Here is a 16,463-nt window from a genome sequence, read left to right on the forward strand (position 1 = left end):
TAATTCTTTGGGATTCAACACCGTCTTCTGGCCTTGGCAAGTTATGCACAAGCATACGTTCAGACAAAAACATCCATACACATAAAATAAAAGTAAGAAGAAAAACCTTTAAGATTCTACAGACACTCAAACTGGTTGACTAGTACTTCCTGATTGTGGGGAGTTGGAATGTTGTAGATCCTCAGCCAGTATTACCTTTAGTCCCCCTCAGCACCATTTATCATCTACCCTAGTATCTGCTTTAATATCCATCCACTTGACTGTTAGCTATAAATATATAAAGATGGACACTCACTGGGATTTCTAGATTCTTATGTCCCTGAACAAATGTGAGGACAGAGATGTAGATGGCAACATGGGCATGAGATGACAAAGAGAGTTTATTGACATTCATTGGAAAAGAGAAAAGCCAAATCCCAGAGAGAGAGAGATGACACCATTAAGAGGAAGCAGGACCATGAAAGTCAAGAAAATACTTTATCTTATGGGCCATTTGCTCAAAGATTCATATCTAGATAGATAGGCAGGTATCTCACTATCTCATTAAGTAGTAAATAGTATACTACATGTCTTTTTGACACTAGCCATGTAGTCAGGGTGCCACAGGTCCTCGGTAGCTATGCTCCAGATGCTTGTATACAGTAAGTCATGACCTAGTTGATAAAGTGTGGAAATTTTGTTTTCATTCCTGATCTGTCTCTACAAAAACATTCCACTAGTCAAGACAAGTCATGTGGCAAAGCCAGCATCAATGGATCAGGAATACACCATCTCTCATAATGTCAACAAGGCCACATGACAGAATATTGGAGATATAACATAATTGGTAGCCAATCAGGACACGGGGAGGAAATCAGGACCAGCCAAGCTAACCAGATGTAGCACTTCACAGCTTGAATGTGTCACTCAAACCTGTTGATTCTGCTCACATGACGTGTCAGAATCCCAGACAGTACGTAAGTCTAATTTTTACTAATCCCAGACTATGGCTCCATTTCCACAAAATGGACAGGTCATTTCTGTCTAGAAAGGTCTAGAAATATAAAGAAATCAAAACCCCCTATTTTATCTGACCTCTTCCTCAGAGACAGAATATCTTTACTCTAGTCATTTCCTGTTGCCTCCCTTAGAAAAACAATTGCTACTGGTTATTGTGACAAGTGTTTTAAAAATTGAATTGTGTTCATCTGGTTTAAGATTTGACTAATGAGTTTGGAATCTCACTTTGAGCTAACATTGTCCAGGCACTTTAAAAAGTCACCTAGATAACAGATTGCCTAACATAAAGAGCTGTGTTTGGTTTCAAGGTAATTCTAGTTCATCTGGTGGTTTATTAGCTGTGATCAAATCTGGCTGAAAGTGTCCAGAAGGACAGAGAAAGGGCGGAAAATCAAAGGCCTCACCTTGCCTACATCTACACAGCCAAGGCGAGATTTCTATGCTGGTATTTAACATAGTGCTTGCTCCTGCTAAAAATAAGAATGTGTGTTTCTGGAGGGATGGGAAGGAATCTAAAGCAGAGTATTGTGACCCGTTTCCTGATGGGTACATCTCACAGACTTAAGAACTTTGAACTTTTGGTTAGCATGCGCTTGGGCTGTCAACCAAGAGCTAGATTAAGTCCCTGTGGTTTTAAGCCCTTTTTTTTTTTTTTTTTTTTTTTTTGCAGAGTCACCATGTGCATTAGTAGAAGCTCCAGCTGTTAGAGGACACAATTTCATTCTTCTTTTACAAAATTGTACAGAGCTGTGAAATTTCTCAACAGTCTGGTCCTTCCATTCATAATGATACTTACCTTTGCCTGATCCAAAGGATGACAAAAAGCCCTGTCTAAACTAAGAGATCAGAGGGGGTTCTCACAGGGATTCCAGGGAGGAAGAAAAAGAAAATCACCAGCCCCACTCACCTTCTGCGCACTCATACACATGCTCTATTGCTAAGGATTACATCACACTATAGATCTTCTCCAATATGGGACAGTGACCTCTAAAAAGTCATCGTGACCCTTTTCTGTTTTTCTGAGACCTTAGAACACAGCACACTTCTATCCAATGAATTTCTTTTCCCACCTGCTCTTAGAAATCAACCAAGAAAGTACCCTTTATCCTTACAGACTGCCACAAAACAAGAGACAGAGTCTGCATTAAAGCAGACACAAGATATAGACATAAGTTGCCTGTTCTGCACCCATGGAACTTCCTGGACGTCCATTCGCTTTCTGACCTTTCCTGCCCATGCTTCAGACGGAGCAACCCATTCTTCATGGCCTTCCAGGGTTTGTGATTTATATAATGGCTTATCTTCTTGCTTGACCATTAATGTCAGGGCACAACAATCACACATGCAATTGATGAATAAATGTGTGAGACAAATGATCTATTGTTATCCTCCATGACGTTTTCATCTAGCCACGGGGAGGCGGGGGAACAAATGACAAGACTGTAAACGATGGACTCCTCTTAGAGTTCCCAAGAAGAAATGAGCAGTAAGTGACAAAGCGTAAATGCCCTATTTGTCACCACACCTTGGAGCATTTAATATAAGGGACAATTATCTCATGTATCCATGTTTTAATGAGACTAATTACACTAATCACGGAAACTCCAAAGTCCTTCAAATATTCCAGGCCTTCCCCACACACACCCACTCCCCCCACACCCACCCCCTTTCTATCTTTCTATCATGTCTCCTATGATATCATTTGACCCAGCAGTTAGAGGAACAGCCTAGCCTATTTACCAAGTCCATCTTTAATTTCTCCACTTCCACTATGTCCTTACTCCTCAGAATTTTTTCATTGCTTTTGTTCATTGCTTCCTAGCAATTCCAGAGAATTTAAGATTAAGTTGAAAACAAAGAGCTTAAAAACGTCCTGTGAGGGGTTGGGGATTTAGCTCAGTGGTAGAGCGCTTGCCTAGCAAGCGCAAGGCCCTGGGTTCGGTCCCCAGCTCTGAAAAAAAAAAAAAGTCCTGTGACTCTCTAGAATAAAGTGACTACGTAAAAACCGTGTGTACAAAGCTATCCTAGTGAGCTGCCATTAACCACTGTTTTCAATATAACATTTGGTCAAGAAGGCCGTAGTTTGTGAATGGCTCTGGTTTCTATCCTCACGCCGTTCAAGTGACATAGCATTGGGCTATCCCAATCTAAAGTCAAACCGTAGGTCAGTACAGCTCCTTGTTTTTCCCTTGGCATTATTTTCACTGTTTTCTTTGTTTGGACAAAGATTTCAACTGCTCTTTGCTTTTTGTTTGCAAGTAGCTGTCACGTCTGTTGTTCGCCGTCCGTGGACACCAAAGTGGAGAGCTGGCTCTCCTTGAAACAGCTTGAGAAAAATTCCAATGTGGCTCCCGGTTCTGACCTCCCGAGGACTTTCGGACAGAGCAAATACATCTCTGCAAAGTCAGATGTTTAAGGCGAAGGCTAAAACGAAGTCCGAGCTTTTACTTTAGACTTTGCCCGTCAGCCTGCCGTCTTCCCAGGCTTACTTCCCGCCTCCCCTCTGTCTTAACCAGATCACACCAGGCTCTCTCGGTTCCTGCTGCTTTCCCGAATCCTCATCCCTGAAGTCTCAGCGCACCTGTCCTGTCACCTCCATGAAACTCCTGCATCACCCTGTTTGGACGTAATCTGAGCTCGCTGGGCTCTTCCTACCTCACGGGGCTTTTCTTCTGCTCTTGTGATGGTCCGTGTGTGAAGCAAGACCCATACGAAAAGGATCCTGTGTAGGAGGCTTGGCCGTGGTTGAGGGCGCCGTTGAAGATGATTGAATGTTAAGTGTGTTAACCTCTCCTGGCTTTTAGATGAGGCCTATAGGTTGCCGGGAGCATCAATTTGGAAGGTATCTTTTTTTTTCTTTTAACTTTTTATTGATTTTTTTATGAGTTTTACATTATGCACCCCAGTTCTTCTCAGCCCCCTGTCCCTTCATATCCACCCTTCGTCCTTGCAACCCCCCCCAAAAAATAAAAAATGCACAAATAAGCAAACAACAACAACAAAAAATAAGCAAAAAAAACCCAAAGCACAGAAAGCCTCTCATCACGGAAGCTGGAGGGTGTCCCAGAATATATATCCCTCTGTTCGTTGCGCTGAGTCATTGTTCTGGTTAGAGATCTCTGGCTTCTGTGACACCATCAATATTGGATCCTCACCGGGCCTCCTCCCAGTTATCCTGTGTTGGCCTGTGTCATAGAGATCTGGCAGCTTTGGATCAGCAGTCCTGGCCTTTGCATGTGTCCCAACCATCCATAGATAACGGATTTTTGGGTGAGTCAACTCAGAGCTTTGGATCTGGGCCTGGGTGGTAGCTAAGCTGGTCAGAGCCCCCACTCTCCCTTATCAGCACCACCAGGGCGAGTTCTCCAGCACTGTCCCAGCTAGGACACCCAGTACCACCCATGCAGGGTCAGCTCTCACGCCCTCCAGGCCAACTCACCTGCACCCCTGCCTCCAGAGTCGGCTTCGCTGTGCTGCCCAGTCAAGGTGTGAGGCCCACTCTCCCTAGTGCTTCACCCAGTGAGAGAAAGAGCCAACTCACCCTTCCTCATGATCCCAGCCCATGCCACCTCATGGCAGACGAGGGCCAGCTCTCCTTCACTTTTTCCCAGCTCACCTGAGCCACCTCCACTAGGGTGAGCTCTACTGTGCTGCACAGGTGAGGTGTAGGGCCAGCTCACCCACTCTCATGACCCCAGGGTCAGCTCTCCTATACTCATGGGGAGGGGTATTGACTCACACCTCCATCACCAGGGTCAGCTGTGTTGTCTGGGTGAGGTGCAGGGCCCAGTGCCACCTGTGACAGGTAGGCCCAACTCTCCAGAGCACAACAGCCAGTGAGAAGCAGGGCCAGCTCTGCATGGGTCCACCTGGACGTCCACCTGGGCCACAGCAGCTGCCCCAACCGGGGATGTCCCTATGTTCCCTAGTGGTAATATGAACCACGGACATCAACACCAACTTCTGCTTCTGTGTAGCCCCAGACCCAGACATGGCCCTCAGTGGCAACTCAGGCTGGGGCCTCATCATGACCCCAGGTGGTAGGACTGGCCACTTACAACGGGCTGCTCCTCTCTCCCCTCGAGTCTCCATTTTCCTTCCTCTTCCACCTGTCCACCACATATTGCACATTGTGGTGGCTCCCACTGCAGGCTGACCACAAAGCTGACTCCCTGTGGTGAGCCCCCGGGTGACATCCTCTGGCAAGCAGGTATCTACAGCTCTCTGTGCCATGTACTGGAGGGTAGGTCTGTGGGTGGCATGGCCGTCAGCAGGTCTCTGTCTGTCTTCCTCCTCCCATGCTGCACTGCCTGGATTTGACTTGATATTTTTTATATGTCCTAGGCATAAAACAGCTTTGGCCACCTTCCTTGAAATCAAACTATACTAAACAAAGAACTGCCATCCACTCTGCCCCTAACAACACTACTGACAAGGTATCTCTTTGCCCATTTCCAGGGTGATGGAGGGTATCTTGTTTTGAGACTTTTCTGCTTTCTCTGCTTCCTGGTTACCAGGGCATAAGCAATTTCGCTGTACCGGGTCCTTCTATCACCACAGTGTTCTGCCTCGCTCCGGTCCCACCACGATGGAGTCAGCCTTCAATAAACAAAAACCTTCAAGTCATGGGCCCAAATACATCTCTCCCCCACCCCACGACGGCATCCATCTCAGATGCTTTCAGGAGTGATGTAAAGTGACCAACTCGCTGTCTTATTCTACAGGCTCTCATAAAACCCGTCTCCCGGACCGACAATAAATTATCTGTAGTAAGACCTCGCTCCCTGTATCCTCCGCTTCTTATTACACAGTGTTTGGCTGATTAAGTACATATGGTTTCACACTTGCGAGCTACCTGTTACACATTTAGAATTCAACACATGCTGTGAATATCTAGTCTCTATTTTGGATGCCAAGGCAATGGGATAGATAGAAAAATAGTTCATGAGCTAGATCAGGACATAAGAAATTTGGTTTTGTTGTTGTTGTTTTGTTTTATATACATTGGAGAGCTCACCATTTACCTCAGATTTATGACAGGAATATTAATTCTACCCTGAGTCGAGTGATAAACCAAGGTCACAATAGACAGCATCAGCACCTCCTACTGGGAGAAACTGGAAATGCAGGCATTGGTGCACTGAGACATCAATTCCAAAAGGTCAGAGCCACAAACTTCCACTTTGTATTGGTTCGGGTGACTCAATTCACATATACTTGTGAGTTCAGAGCACAGTGACTGAGTGTCCCCATAACAAAATATATGGCTTCGATGCCTGGCTAAGCCTGAAAAAACATTACCCAAGATAGTTCATGACTGTATAACCAAACTTGAGAGCTACAAACACACTCGGGAGAGTATTCTGCACTGGGACTGGGAGAGCCAGGAGCATTCAGGGAACTGGGGTTCGAGACAATAGGAAATGAACAACAACAGAATGGTGACCTTGGGAGCCATAAGCAAACAGAGCAAGGTACAGGTCTGGAAAGATAAGTACTTAAAGAAAGTGAGATCCTCACTCAGGATGATTTTTCTCAAGATCTGTCCACTTCCCTGTAAAATTCATGATGTCCTTGTTTTTTTTTTTTTTTCTTTTTTTTTTTTTATTAACTTGAGTATTTCTTATATACATTTCGAGTGTTATTCCCTTTCCCGGTTTCCGGGCAAACATCCCCCTCCCCCCTCCCCTTCCTTATGGGTGTTCCCCTCCCAACCCTCCCCCCATTGCCGCCCTCCCCCCATACACTAGTTCACTGGGGGTTCAGTCTTAGCAGGACCCAGGGCTTCCCCTTCCACTGGTGCTCTTACTAGGATATTCATTGCTACCTATGGGGTCAGAGTCCAGGGTCAGTCCATGTATAGTCTTTAGGTAGTGGCTTAGTCCCTGGAAGCTCTGGTTGCTTGGCATTGTTGTACATATGGAGTCTCGAGCCCCTTCAAGCTCTTCCAGTTCTTTCTCTGATTCCTTCAACGGGGGTCCTATTCTCAGTTCAGTGGTTTGCTGCTGGCATTCGCCTCTGTATTTGCTGTATTCTGGCTGTGTCTCTCAGGAGCGATCTACATCCGGCTCCTGTCGGTCTGCACTTCTTTGCTTCATCCATCTTGTCTAATTGGGTGGCTGTATATGTATGGGCCACATGTGGGGCAGGCTCTGAATGGGTGTTCCTTCAGTCTCTGTTTTAATCTTTGCCTCTCCCTTCCGTGCCAAGGGTATTCTTTTTCCTCATTTAAAGAAGGAGTGAAGCATTCACATTTTGATCATCCGTCTTGAGTTTCGTTTGTTCTAGGGATCTAGGGTAATTCAAGCATTTGGGCTAATAGCCACTTATCAATGAGTGCATACCATGTATGTCTTTCTGTGATTGGGTTAGCTCACTCAGGATGATATTTTCCAGTTCCAACCATTTGCCTACGAATTTCATAAACTCGTTGTTTTTGATAGCTGAGTAATATTCCATTGTGTAGATGTACCACATTTTCTGTATCCATTCCTCTGTTGAAGGGCATCTGGGTTCTTTCCATTTTCTGGCTATTATAAATAAGGCTGCGATGAACATAGTGGAGCACGTGTCTCTTTTATATGTTGAGGCATCTTTTGGGTATATGCCCAAGAGAGGTATAGCTGGATCCTCAGGCAGTTCAATGTCCAATTTTCTGAGGAACCTCCAGACTGATTTCCAGAATGGTTTTACCAGTCTGCAACCCCACCAACAATGGAGGGGTGTTCCTCTTTCTCCACATCCTCGCCAGCATCTGCTGTCACCTGAGTTTTTGATCTTAGCCAATCGCACTGGTGTGAGGTGAAATCTCAGGGTTGTTTTGATTTGCATTTCCCTTATGACTAAAGATGTTGAACATTTCTTTAGGTGTTTCTCAGCCATTCGGCATTCCTCAGCTGTGAATTCTTTGTTTAGCTCTGAACCCCATTTTTTAATAGGGTTATTTGTTTCCCTGCGGTCTAACTTCTTGAGTTCTTTGTATATTTTGGATATAAGGCCTCTATCTGTTGTAGGATTGGTAAAGATCTTTTCCCAATCTGTTGGTTGCCGTTTTGTCCTAACCACAGTGTCCTTTGCCTTACAGAAGCTTTGCAGTTTTATGAGATCCCATTTGTCAATTCTTGATCTTAGAGCATAAGCCATTGGTGTTTTGTTCAGGAAATTTTTTCCAGTGCCCATGTGTTCCAGATGCTTCCCTAGTTTTTCTTCTATTAGTTTGTGTGTCTGGTTTGATGTGGAGGTCCTTGATCCACTTGGACTTAAGCTTTGTACAGGGTGATAAGCATGGATCGATCTGCATTCTTCTACATGTTGCCCTCCAGTTGAACCAGCACCATTTGCTGAAAATGCTATCTTTTTTCCATTGGATGGTTTTGGCTCCTTTGTCAAAAATCAAGTGACCATAGGTGTGTGGGTTCATTTCTGGGTCTTCAATTCTATTCCATTGGTCTATCTGTCTGTCTCTGTACCAATACCATGCAGTTTTTATCACTATTGCTCTGTAATACTGCTTGAGTTCAGGGATAGTGATTCCCCCTGAAGTCCTTTTATTGTTGAGGATAGCTTTAGCTATCCTGGGTTTTTTGTTATTCCAGATGAATTTGCAAATTGTTCTGTCTAACTCTTTGAAGAATTGGATTGGTATTTTGATGGGGATTGCATTGAATCTGTAGATTGCTTTTGGTAAAATGGCCATTTTTACTATATTAATCCTGCCAATCCATGAGCATGGGAGATCTTTCCATCTTCTGAGGTCTTCTTCAATTTCTTTCCTCAGTGTCTTGAAGTTCTTATTGTACAGATCTTTTACTTGCTTGGTTAAAGTCACACCGAGGTACTTTATATTATTTGGGTCTATTATGAAGGGTGTCGTTTCCCTAATTTCTTTCTCGGCTTGTTTCTCTTTTGTATAGAGGAAGGCAACTGATTTATTTGAGTTAATTTTATACCCAGCCACTTTGCTGAAGTTGTTTATCAGCTTTAGTAGTTCTCTGGTGGAACTTTTGGGATCACTTAAATATACTATCATGTCATCTGCAAATAGTGATATTTTGACCTCTTCTTTTCCGATCTGTATCCCTTTGATCTCCTTTTGTTGTCTGATTGCTCTGGCTAGAACTTCAAGAACTATATTGAATAAGTAGGGAGAGAGTGGGCAGCCTTGTCTAGTCCCTGATTTTAGTGGGATTGCTTCAAGTTTCTCTCCATTTAGTTTAATGTTAGCAACTGGTTTGCTGTATATGGCTTTTACTATGTTTAGGTATGGGCCTTGAATTCCTATTCTTTCCAGGACTTTTATCATGAAGGGGTGTTGAATTTTGTCAAATGCTTTCTCAGCATCTAATGAAATGATCATGTGGTTCTGTTCTTTCAGTTTGTTTATATAATGGATCACGTTGATGGTTTTCCGTATATTAAACCATCCCTGCATGCCTGGGATGAAGCCTACTTGATCATGGTGGATGATTGTTTTGATGTGCTCTTGAATTCGGTTTGCCAGAATTTTATTGAGTATTTTTGCGTCGATATTCATAAGGGAAATTGGTCTGAAGTTCTCTTTCTTTGTTGTGTCTTTGTGTGGTTTAGGTATAAGAGTAATTGTGGCTTCGTAGAAGGAATTCGGTAGTGATCCATCTGTTTCAATTTTGTGGAATAGTTTGGATAATATTGGTATGAGGTCTTCTATGAAGGTTTGATAGAATTCTGCACTAAACCCGTCTGGACCTGGGCTCTTTTTGGTTGGGAGACCTTTAATGACTGCTTCTATTTCCTTAGGAGTTATGGGGTTGTTTAACTGGTTTATCTGTTCCTGATTTAACTTCGATACCTGGTATCTGTCTAGGAAATTGTCCATTTCCTGGAGATTTTCAAATTTTGTTGAATATAGGTTTTTATAGTAAGATCTGATGATTATTTGAATTTCCTCCGAATCTGTAGTTATGTCTCCCTTTTCATTTCTGATTTTGTTAATTTGGACGCACTCTCTGTGTCCTCTCGTTAGTCTGGCTAAGGGTTTATCTATCTTGTTGATTTTCTCAAAGAACCAACTTTTGGTTCTGTTGATTCTTTCTATGGTCCTTTTTGTTTCTACTTGGTTGATTTCAGCTCTGAGTTTGATTATTTCCTGCCTTCTACTCCTCCTGGGTGTATTTGCTTCTTTTTGTTCTAGAGCTTTTAGGTGTGCTGTCAAGCTGCTGACATATGCTCTTTCCTGTTTCTTTCTGCAGGCACTCAGCGCTATGAGTTTTCCTCTTAGCACAGCTTTCATTGTGTCCCATAAGTTTGAGTATGTTGTATCTTCATTTTCATTAAATTCTAAAAAGTTTTTAATTTCTTTCTTTATTTCTTCCTTGACCAGGTTATCATTGAGTAGAGCATTGTTCAATTTCCACGTATATGTGGGCATTCTTCCCTTATTGTTATTGAAGACCAGTTTTAGGCCGTGGTGGTCCGATAGCACGCATGGGATTATTTCTATCTTTCTGTACCTGTTGAGGCCCGTTTTTTGACCAATTATATGGTCAATTTTGGAGAAAGTACCATGAGGAGCTGAGAAGAAGGTATATCCTTTTGCTTTAGGATAGAATGTTCTATAAATATCCGTTAAGTCCATTTGGCTCATGACTTCTCTTAGTCTGTCGACATCACTGTTTAATTTCTGTTTCCATGATCTGTCCATTGATGAGAGTGGGGTGTTGAAATCTCCCACTATTATTGTGTGAGGTGCAATGTGTGTTTTGAGCTTTAGTAAGGTTTCTTTTCCGTATGTAGGTGCCCTTGTATTTGGGGCATAGATATTTAGGATTGAGAGTTCATCTTGGTTGATTTTTCCTTTGATGAATATGAAGTGTCCTTCCTTATCTTTTTTGATGACTTTTAATTGAAAATTGATTTTATTTGATATTAGAATGGCTACTCCAGCTTGCTTCTTCTGACCATTTGCTTGGAAAGTTGTTTTCCAGCCTTTCACTCTGAGGTAGTGTCTGTCTTTGTCTCTGAGGTGTGTTTCCTGTAGGCAGCAGAATGCAGGGTCCTCGTTGCGTATCCAGTTTGTTAATCTATGTCTTTTTATTGGGGAGTTGAGGCCATTGATATTGAGAGATATTAAGGAATAGTGATTATTGCTTCCCGTTATATTCATATTTGGATGTGAGGTTATGTTTGTGTGCTTTCATTCTCTTTGTTTTGTTGCCAAGACGATTAGTTTCTTGCTTCTTCTAGGGTATAGCTTGCCTCCTTATGTTGGGCTTTACCATTTATTATCCTTTGTAGTGCTGGATTTGTAGAAAGATATTGTGTAAATTTGGTTTTGTCATGGAATATCTTGGTTTCTCCATCAATGTTAATTGAGAGTTTTGCTGGATACAGTAACCTGGGCTGGCATTTGTGTTCTCTTAGGGTCTGTATAACATCAGTCCAGGATCTTCTGGCCTTCATAGTTTCTGGCGAGAAGTCTGGTGTGATTCTGATAGGTCTCCCTTTATATGTTACTTGACCTTTTTCCCTTACTGCTTTTAATATTCTTTCTTTATTTTGTGCGTTTGGTGTTTTGACAATTATGTGACGGGAGGTGTTTCTTTTCTGGTCCAATCTATTTGGAGTTCTGTAGGCTTCTTGTATGTCTATGGGTATCTCTTTTTTTAGGTTAGGGAAGTTTTCTTCTATGATTTTGTTGAAGATATTTACTGGTCCTTTGAGCTGGGAGTCTTCACTCTCTTCTATACCTATTATCCTTAGGTTTGATCTTCTCATTGAGTCCTGGATTTCCTGTATGTTTTGGACCAGTAGCTTTTTCTGCTTTACATTATCTTTGACAGTTGAGTCAATGATTTCTATGGAATCTTCTGCTCCTGAGATTCTCTCTTCCATCTCTTGTATTCTGTTGGTGAAGCTTGTATCTACAGCTCCTTGTCTTTTCTTTTGATTTTCTCTGTCCAGGGTTGTTTCCATGTGTTCTTTCTTGATTGCTTCTATTTCCATTTTTAATTCCTTCAACTGTTTGATTGTGTTTTCCTGGAATTCTTTCAGGGATTTTTGTGTCTCCTCTCTATGGGTTTCTACTTGTTTATTTATGTTTTCCTGGAATTCTTTCAGGCATTTTTGCGATTCCTCTCTGTAGGCTTCTACTTGTTCTCTAAGGGAGTTCTCCACGTCTTTCTTGAAGTCCTCCAGCATCATGATCAAATACAATTTTGAAACTAGATCTTGCTTTTCTGGTGTGTTTGGATATTCCATGTTTATTTTGGTGGGAGAATTGGGCTCCGATGATGCCATGTAGTCTTGGTTTCTATTGCTTGGGTTCCTGCGCTTGCCTCTCGCCATCAGATTATCTCTAGTGTTACTTTGTTCTGCTATTTCTGACCGTGGCTAGACTGTCCTATAAGCCTGTGTGTCAGGAGTGCTGTAGACCTGTTTTCCTGTTTTCTTTCAGCCAGTTATGGGGACAGAGTGTTCTGCTTTCGGGCATGTAGTTTTTCCTCTCTACATGTCTTCAGCTGTTCCTGTGGGCCTGTGTCTTGAGTTCACCAGGCAGCTTTCTTGCAGCAGAAAATTTGGTCTTACCTGTGGTCCCGAGGCTCAGGTTCGCTCGTGGGGTGCTGCCCAGGGGCTCTCTGCAGCGGCAGCAACCAGGAAGACCTGTGCCGCCCCTTCCGGGAGCTTCAGTGCACCAGGGTTCCAGATGGTCTTTGGCTTTTTCCTCTGGCGTCCGAGATGTGTGTGCAGGGAGCAGTCTCTTCTGGTTTCCCAGGCTTGTCTGCCTCTCTGAAGGTTTAGCTCTCCCTCCCACGGGATTTGGGTGCAGAGAACTGTTTATCTGGTCTGTTTCCTTCAGGGTCCGGCGGTGTCTCTGGCAGGGGTCCTGCCGCTCCTGGGCCCTCCCCCACGGGAGCCCAGAGGCCTTATACAGTTTCCTCTTGGGCCAGGGATGTGGGCAGGGGTGAGCAGTGTTGGTGGTCTCTTCCGCTCTGCAGCCTCAGGAGTGCCCACCTGACCAGGCGGTTGGGTCTCTCTCTCACCGGGTCTGGGAGCAGAGAGCTGCTGCGGGCCGGGATCCACGGGTCGATGTCCTTGTTTTTAATAGCTGGATAGTATTCCATTGTGCAGATGTACCACATTTTCTTTATCCATTCGCCAGTTGAGGGACATGTAGGTTGTTTCCAGTTTCCGGCTATCATGAAAAAAGCTGCTATGAATATGGTGGAGCATGTGTCCTTGTGGTATGCTGGAGCATCTTTTGGGTATATACCCAGGAGTGGTATAGCTAGGTTTTGAAGTAGAACAATTTCCAATTTTCTAAGAAACCTCCAGATTGATTTCCAAAGCAGTTATACAAATTCACACTCCCACCAGCAATGGAGGAGTGTTCCCCATTGCTCAACATCCTCCCCAGCCTGTGCTGTCACTTGGGTTTTTGATCTTAGCCATTCTGACAGCGGAAGATGGAATCATGTTAGCATGGTTCAGCCACAAGAATTATCACAGCTCAATTAAACAGCCAAAATATGTCCTTATATAAGTTATATACCAATATCTATTTTAACATATTAAAAAGAAATTGGGTCAAATAAATAGGAAGAAATTTTTATTTAATTTTATTTAGAAATATAATAACATTTTATACATATTAAGCCATTTTTAGTGTTATTCTTTTTTTTTTCTTTTTTCCCGGAGCTGGGGACCGAACCCAGGGCCTTGCGCTTGCCTCCCACTGAGCCAAATCCCCAACCCCTTTTAGTGTTATTCTTAAACACATAATAGATTATCTGTTCATGAATTAAGATTCATTACACGGGGGTTGGGGATTTAGCTCAGCGGAAGAGCGCTTGCCTAGCGAGCGCAAGGCCCTGGGTTCGGTCCCCAGCTCCGAAAAAAAGAAAAAAGAAAAAGAAAAAAAAAAAAAGATTCATTACACGGAGCTGGAAAAGTGGATCAGCAATTAAAAACATTTGCTGCTCTTCCAGAGGACCTGAGTTTAGTTCCAAATGCCCATAGTGAATGGCTCATAATCACCTCAACATCAGGCGGTCTGATACTCTCTCCTGGAATTTATAGGCTCCTGTACTCACAAGTTCACAGGTCCACACATGACACACACAGATACACATAATTTAAACCAAAGATAAATCTAAAACTAACTAATAAATACAGGACAACCAAAAAACTATTTGGGTAAAAGTTGACTTAGAATCTTAATTTATGAACAGATAATCTATTATGTATTTAAGAATAACACCAAAAGCGGCTTAATATGTATAAAATGTTATTATATTTCTAGATGGAAGATGGTTTATATAATTTATATAACTAAAACAATAAATGCAAATAAATTATTTACATTTCTATACTTCAAAATCACATCGTTAAAAGAGCTGAGTTAACAAACTGGAAAAATATTTGCAACAATATTCTTAATATACAAAAGCCTAAAAGAAAAGTGTAAAAAAAAGTAAATATAAAAGTCAATATAGGAAGATACAAGTTACAAACAAGCGTGAGAAATATTTAACCCCACTGATAATGAGAGGTAGAATCAAAATATTTGCCAACAGTAAAACCATAGCATTGTTGTAACAGGCATGAGGTAGGTCCTGGAGCTCACAGATAAACACTAGGGAAATCAGGAACATTAAACACGCAGCCTTGTCTTTCAAGGGAAGAGATGTATACCCGTTTCTGCCCAGAAAGCTGGGGATATTCGTAGTTTACAGCCTGATAATCTGTGCTATCTGCAGGGCCAGGACAAACCCAAATACCTCAGACTATTATTATTACGTTTATCTCAGGTTCTTCTTCCCTGAGCCTTTTTATCCTGAGCACTGCTTCTCAGTCAATAAAATTCATCCTTAGGGGAGATGTCACATGACCAGATCCTCCCCAGGCACTGAAGCTGTAAAACCCTTTTTTTTTCTGAGTTCCTGTAAAAGCCATTGTGGTGGTTTGACTAGGAACGGACTCTACTGACCGTTTGAATGCATGGCCCATAGAGAGTGGCACTATTAGAAGGTATGGCCTCTTGGAGTAGGTATGGTCTCGTTGGAGGAAGTGAGTCACTGTGGGGGTAGACCTTGAAGTCTTCGATGCTCAAGCTACGTCCAGTGACACAGTATCCTTCTACATGCGAATCGATATGTAGAACGCTTGGCTCCTCCAGCACCATGGCTGCCTGCACACGGCCATGTCTCCCACCATGATGACAATGGGCTAAACCTCTGAAACTGTAAGCCAGTTAAAGGTTTTCCTTTCTAAGAGTTGTCATGGTCACGGCGTCTCTTCACAGCAATGAAACGCCGACTAAGACAGCGGTTATGCACAAGATAGCCCAAGACAATCGACCCAAAAAAGAGGGTTGGGGAGCAGAGCCAGAGTACATCTCTACCAGGGCGTGTAGTGCGATGGTGAAGACCAGGAGATACCCTGGTGCCCCTGGACAGTAACTTGTGCCACCCTGTGCCTCAGTTTTCTCTCCTTTAAAATGGAGCATCCTGCTGCAGAATGCTAAGTATAAGAAGCCCCGCTGCTAAATGTTCTCTTTCTAGTTCTAGAGGCTATTCGACCTCCGCAGGCTGTCATGGTGTGGGCAGACAGAGAGGCCAAAGCTAGACTGCTGTCGGTGCTCTCCACAAGGGTCTCCTCCCACTCATATCCTCGGAGATAAAACTTTCTAAAGCCTCGGGCCAAAAAGTTTCCTAATGCTTCAGAAATAAATTCATATGAGTAACCTGGGACCCAAGCCATGTCTGCAGGCCACTTAGGGCCAGAAAACTCAGCATTTGAGTGGGAGACCGGAAGCAAAGAGCTGCCAACCTCGTTTCCCACCAGAGACTGCAGGATCCATGCCAGCCCGTTTCAGAAGCCTCTGTAAAGTGCTCCCAGAACTGGAGAGTGGATGATTTTGCTCGAACCGAGTCCCATGCTGTGGGTTAGACTCAAGCACCCGGGTGGAATTTGGTTGGGCTGAGACCAGCATCAGCTATGCTCAGTGGGGAAGACATATTTGGCTGGCTGTCCCTCGTAGCTTTTACCTGCGTGGGGTCCCTGCAGGAGAGGAACAATATCCAACTTCCTGTCTCTATAGATGAGGATGCTAAATATTCTCACCTCGGGCCAAAGGCCCACATGGATTTCTGGCTCTCACAGGGAGTCTTGATGCAGCTAAGCTACAAAGGCAGCCTGACCCAGTACAAAATGTCAGTTCTAGAAGCTTTCACTGCCTCAGCGAGCAGACTGTTCTGAAGCAGTTATTTATCCTCAGGCAAAGGATTCACTGATTCGGGTTCTGTTCATGTTACCCTTCTTGCTACTCAGATACCTCTGGGGTCATAAACAATAAAGAGAATGCCCAGCTAGCTCAGCCCATTTGCTCCCCAAGGCCAGAGAGAAAACAAGACCTCCAAACCTGGGATTGATTCTTGGTTCTTAGGACCTGTTGTTGTTGTTGTTGTTGTTGTTGTTGTTTTGTAAGA

General features: G+C 43.3%; 1 long non-coding RNA gene across 1 annotated transcript; it reads left to right on the plus strand.

Moving 5' to 3' along the window:
• Nucleotides 1-1,339: 1,339 nt before the first annotated feature.
• LOC102553702 (uncharacterized) lies at nucleotides 1,340-5,787 on the plus strand. Its single transcript, XR_015653257.1, has 6 exons — nucleotides 1,340-1,427; nucleotides 2,114-2,275; nucleotides 3,516-3,841; nucleotides 4,113-4,269; nucleotides 5,344-5,435; nucleotides 5,560-5,787. It is a non-coding gene; the product is annotated as an uncharacterized LOC102553702 (long non-coding RNA).
• The last annotated feature ends 10,676 nt before the right edge of the window (nucleotides 5,788-16,463 follow it).

The sequence above is a fragment of the Rattus norvegicus genome, chromosome 1 (genome assembly GCF_021556685.1).
Source record: "Rattus norvegicus strain SHRSP/BbbUtx chromosome 1, alternate assembly SHRSP_T2T, whole genome shotgun sequence".
Taxonomy (NCBI): Eukaryota; Metazoa; Chordata; class Mammalia; order Rodentia; family Muridae; genus Rattus; species Rattus norvegicus.